The following is a 6,325-nucleotide window of genomic DNA, read 5'->3' on the forward strand; positions in this document are numbered from 1 at the left end:
TGACACTACATTTAATTAATAAAATAATTCATTTTTTTACGAACTACTCTTACTGATATACCGGCATACATCCGATGTTGTTTTTTATAAAAATGGCCGAGAAATTCCGAATAACCCCGTCAGAAGGCACCAGACTACAATGGAAACTACAGGAACAAGCCCAGTAGCCAGACAATTAACAAATACCCCGTCTGAAGGCACAAGGCTACAATGGAAACTACAGGGACAAGCCCAGTAGCCAGACAATTAACAAATACCCAGTCTGAAGGCACAAGGCTACAATGGAAACTACAGGGACAAGCCCAGTAGCCAGACAATTAACAAATACCCCGTCTGAAGGCACAAGGCTACAATGGAAACTACAGGGACAAGCCCAGTAGCCAGACAATTAACAAATACCCAGTCTGAAGGCACAAGGCTACAATGGAAACTACAGGGACAAGCCCAGTAGCCAGACAATTAACAAATACCCAGTCTGAAGGCACAAGGCTACAATGGAAACTACAGGGACAAGCCCAGAAGCCAGACAATTAACAAATACCCCGTCTGAAGGCACAAGGCTACACTTGAAACTACAGGGACAAGCCCAGTAGCCAGACAATTAACAAATACCCCGTCTGAAGGCACAAGGCTACAATGGAAACTACAGGGACAAGCCCAGTAGCCAGACAATTAACAAATACCCAGTCTGAAGGCACAAGGCTACAATTGAAACTACAGGGACAAGCCCAGTAGCCAGACAATTAACAAATACCCCGTCTGAAGGCACAAGGCTACACTTGAAACTACAGGGACAAGCCCAGTAGCCAGACAATTAACAAATACCCCGTCTGAAGGCACAAGGCTACAATGGAAACTACAGGGACAAGCCCAGTAGCCAGACAATTAACAAATACCCCGTTTGAAGGCACAAGGCTACACTTGAAACTACAGGGACAAGCCCAGTAGCCAGACAATTAACAAATACCCCGTCTAAAGGCACAAGGCTACAATGGAAACTACAGGGACAAGCCCAGCTAGTAGCCACAATATTAACAAATACCTTGTTTAGAGGCTCATGGGTAAGGTCTTTCAGACACTAAACGAGAGACACAAACGTTACAAAAAAAACCCAAGAAGTATCTTTGAAAAAGCTACTCGGCCTTGGTTAACCAGCGGAATGACTAAAGTCCGAATGGTTTGAGTGTTCGATTTGTAATAGAGATTGCTCGGATTTCATTATTTTTTTGGTAATTCCTGAGCCAATGCAGTTTTTTGTAAGGAATATCATAGTCATGAACAGTATTACAGAGTATTGCAGGGAAAATCAGTCCCCTCATCGTGTGCATGTTTTATCGATTTGTAGAGACACGAAACTTTCTCGTGAAAAATATTCAAACATTTGGTGACAAGTTTCTTTCAAGCAGATTTTTTGGAGTTTTGTTATAGTCATAAGGGATCCGGCCCCACCCAAAGGTACGTGCTGACGAATGATGACGGTTTGCCGGCTTATGGCATTCGGAGCTTCTCGGCCATTTTGATCGAAAACAACCTCGGATGTATGCCGGTATATCAGTAGAAGTAGTTCGTATATTTGATTAAATGTAGTGTTTTAGCTACAAACCCCGTTAAGAGTGTGTCAGTATTAATTGCATTTTGTTGATTCCATTTGTGGAATAGGGGGGGGGGGGGGGGGGGGGCTTCACTAGTGTGCTAGTATTAATTGCATTTTGTTGGGTATTTTATGAACAAAGCAGATTCCATTTGTGGCATAAGGGGGAGCGGGACACTTGTGTGCCAGTATGAATTGCATTTTGTTGAGTAAATTATGAACAAACCATAGTCATTCGTGGAATAAGGGGAAGGGTGAGGGGGAGGGGCAAAAGTGTGCCGGTTTTAATTGCACATTGTTAAGTGAATTAAGAAAAAAGTGGATGCCATTTGCGGAATGAGGGGTGGGAAAACAATAGTGTGCCAGTATAAATTGCGTTTCGTTGTGTAAATTATAGACTAAGACAAGTCCATTTACGAAATGAGGTAACACTCTGAACTGTAAATCCAGGGGTCCCAGGTACGATTCCCCGCCGCACCACTAAAATACTAATCGTCTTCCGACAGAGGCGTTAAATGGGGTCCTGTGTGACAATGCTATACACTGGTGCATGTTTAAGAACCAGGGTAGCTCTAACCAGCGTAGCTCTAACCAGCGTAGCTCTAACCAGGGTAGCTCTAACCAGAGTAGCTCTAACCAGGGTAGCTCTAACCAGAGTAGCTCTTACCAGGGTAACTCTAACCAGCGTAGCTCTTACCAGGGTAGCTCTAACCAGGGCAGCTCTAACCAGGGTAGCTTAAACCAGGGTAGCTCTAACCAGAGTAGCTCTTACCAGGGTAGCTCTAACCAGAGTAGCTCTAACCAGCGTAACTCTAACCAGAGTAGCTCTTACCAGGGTAGCTCTAACCAGAGTAGCTCTAACCAGAGTAGCTCTTACCAGGGTAGCTCTAACCAGAGTAGCTCTAACCAGCGTAGCTCTTACCAGAGTAGCTCTTACCAGGGTAGCTCTTACCAGGGTAGCCCAACCAGGGTAGCTCTAACCAGAGTAGCTCTTACCAGCGTAGCTCTAACCAGAGTAGCTCTTACCAGGGTAGCTCTTACCAGAGTAGCTCTTACCAGGGTAGCTCTAACCAGAGTAGCTCTAACCAGCGTAGCTCTAACCAGAGTAGCTCTTACCAGGGTAGCTCTAACCAGAGTAGCTCTAACCAGAGTAGCTCTTACCAGGGTAGCTCTAACCAGAGTAGCTCTAACCAGCGTAGCTCTTACCAGAGTAGCTCTTACCAGGGTAGCTCTTACCAGGGTAGCCCAACCAGGGTAGCTCTAACCAGAGTAGCTCTTACCAGCGTAGCTCTAACCAGAGTAGCTCTTACCAGGGTAGCTCTTACCAGAGTAGCTCTAACCAGCGTAGCTCTAACCAGAGTAGCTCTTACCAGGGTAGCTCTAACCAGAGTAGCTCTAACCAGAGTAGCTCTTACCAGGGTAGCTCTAACCAGAGTAGCTCTAACCAGCGTAGCTCTTACCAGAGTAGCTCTTACCAGGGTAGCTCTTACCAAGGTAGCCCAACCAGGGTAGCTCTAACCAGGGTAGCTCTAACCAGCGTAGCTCTAACCAGAGTAGCTCTTACCAGGGTAGCTCTTACCAGAGTAGCCCAACCAGGGTAGCTCTAACCAGAGTAGCTCTTACCAGCGTAGCTCTAACCAGAGTAGCTCTTACCAGGGTAGCTCTAACCAGAGTAGCTCTAACCAGAGTAGCTCTTACCAGGGTAGCTCTAACCAGAGTAGCTCTTACCAGGGTAGCTCTAACCAGAGTAGCTCTAACCAGAGTAGCTCTAACCAGAGTAGCTTTAACCAGGGAAGCTCTAACCATCGTAGCTCTAACCAGCGTAGCTCTAACCAGGGTAGCTCTAACTAGGGTAGCCCAACCAGGGTAGCTCTAACCAGAGTAGCTCTAACCAGGGTAGCTCTAACCAGAGTAGCTCTAACCAGCGTAGCTCTTACCAGGGTAGCTCTAACCAGGGTAGCTCTAACCAGCGTAGCTCTAACCAGGGTAGCTCTAACCAGCGTAGCTCTAACCAGGGAAGCTCTAACCAGCGTAGCTCTAACCAGGGTAGCTCTAACCAGGGTAGCTCTAACCAGAGTAGCCCAACCAGGGTAGCTCTAACCAGAGTAGCTCTTACCAGGGTAGCTCTAACCAGCGTAGCTCTAACCAGGGTAGCTCTAACCAGAGTAGCTCTTACCAGGGTAGCTCTAACCAGAGTAGCTCTAACCAGGGTAGCTCTAACCAGAGTAGCTCTTACCAGGGTAGCTCTAACCAGAGTAGCTCTAACCAGAGTAGCTCTTACCAGGGTAGCTCTAACCAGAGTAGCTCTAACCAGAGTAGCTCTAACCAGGGTAGCTCTAACCAGCGTAGCTCTTACCAGGGTAGCTCTAACCAGGGCAGCTCTAACCAGGGTAGCTTAAACCAGGGTAGCTCTAACCAGGATTACATTCTGTCTGCGCACTATGTTCCAAAAACCTAATATGACTAACAATCTGATCGGAACACTCGCCGAATGGGCCTTGCTCGAGAGCGAGTATAAATAAACTCAAAACCACCAGGAAAATAATTGCCAAGACTCGCTAGTACACTGTACTAAGCTCTTTTATTTTACATATCAATCAGCAACCAAAACTCTTCCAAATGATACCAAGTTATACACGGTTACCTGTTCCATAATAATCGAAAACGAACAAAATTAATAACATCACTCTGAAATGTTTAATAGTTTTATTATTTACATTCTACACGTCCAATTAAAAGTATACACATTTGGATTCACGGTGTCTCGCTTGTATATGTGTGCGTATGTAAAAAAATCAATCACGTGTCATTTCCTAAAAGAAAACCAAATTTTATGCATTTTTAAACACATTGCTTTTTTCGAAAGTCCGGAGACATATAAACAAACAGCATATAACTGTTCTACTATATAAAAAAATTATTGCAAAATATATAAACAACAAGAGCAAGCCATGAATAAAACATGACAGCAAACAATGAAATGCATTTGTAATAACTACTCCTCCCAGACACAATCAAAGCGCTGAAAGCGCTGAAAGACTGTCGGTGATGTAACTGAATCAAGCAAACACTACCGGTGCGTAAGTCCTTTCAAATGAAAAGCGATTAATCGAGTTCATACATGTGATGAACTTTCTTAAAAGTAGATGAAATAGGGTAAATGTGATTATAATAAGCACAAATATATCGTCCCTACTTAATCAAGTATCTAATGGCCTAAAAGATTCTAAATTCAAGTTTCCTAAGTTTGAACCGCTTTAAGTCAGTTTGGGATAGGTCTTAATGTTGTACCATTGAGGATCACGTGATCAAAATGGAACATTATATTATTATTGTAAAATAAAACTATAAAATATGTTTGGTAAAAATAACGTTTATAAACAAACAATTGTATAAACTGATTAAAGAAAAAGGAAACATCAAGATACAAAAAAAAACGTTTGTCTTATACCGTTATTACAAACCCATGGGCATATTTAATGGATATTTAATAACTTGTCCTTAAACTTGTAGGCTACGGTTTTTTTTATATCTTGGTTTACGAACCTTAGGACCCGATTCATCAAAGCTCAGAAAAAAATGTTTCGGAGGATGTTTTTCTTATTTAAAATAATCTGATTTTTAATAAATGGGTAAACTTGAAAAGTCAATGGCCATTCATTACATATAACAAAGTCAATGATATCATGTAGGAACTGTACGTAACCCAACAATTCACACGATAACCCGCCAGCCAATCAAATCACAGGAATTTCAGTTAAGATATTCCGGTTTGAGTTTATCCAAAAGAAAACCTTGTGGTGAAAGGGGCATAAGAATTTCCGGTCTACAGAAAAGCCGGAAAACACTTTAATGTCCATAAGTATTACAATAGAGTATGCATAGTGAGTTGGTGCGGCTAGAGTTTATACTATATTATGTTGGAGGGCTGTATAACATATACCGTCAATTTAACATTCTTACACAGAGGTAGGTGCTGATATAATTCTGGAGACCTCGAACTTGGTAGAGATCCCTCAAACATGACCAGTACCTTTATTATTGTTATGTCAGTTGGTCAAAGGTCAAGGTCCTGGTGACGTTAAGCTGAAAATCCAATTTCGTTCAATATCAGAAGAATGCTTTAATCCATGTACCTCAAACTTGGTATCCTGATTTAATGCATCTGTGCCTTTTTAGTCATGTTTCAAAAACATTCGCGACGTCGTTGATGATTTGCATCAAAATTAGTCTTGTTTATGTTTGCAATGCTTTAATGTTTGCTATTAAACATCGTTAAAACATTTTTGTAAGCGTTTACATGCCTTCATTTAGTTTGGGTCAGTTCAAGCTTCAAGGCAATGTCTTTAAAATGCAAATACAATACAAACTATACGCAAAATTTAAGGGACAAAATGAAAATATAATTTTTAATATGAGCTTTCAATGGCTGAATATGCTATCACAGATATCACATACTTGTATCTAAAATAGAGGGAATAGAATTACCCGGGGGTTAAAACTAGCAAATAAAAGCAAAAGTAATATTATAGACTTAATCGGTGCCATAAACACTAAGAAATTAAATAATAATGTAGTTGTTGTGACGAATTGCAGCCTAATGAACACTCACCCAAGGAATATGTTGTAAAACTATTTTATAATTGGATTACTCGAGTTTTTGAGAAAGTCACATGTAAAATCCCCCAACACCCGCCATTATAGCCATAAGGGAGTCCGGTCCCGCCAAAACAA

The sequence above is a fragment of the Mya arenaria genome, chromosome 8, assembly GCF_026914265.1.
Source record: "Mya arenaria isolate MELC-2E11 chromosome 8, ASM2691426v1".
In the NCBI taxonomy this organism is placed as follows: domain Eukaryota; kingdom Metazoa; phylum Mollusca; class Bivalvia; order Myida; family Myidae; genus Mya; species Mya arenaria.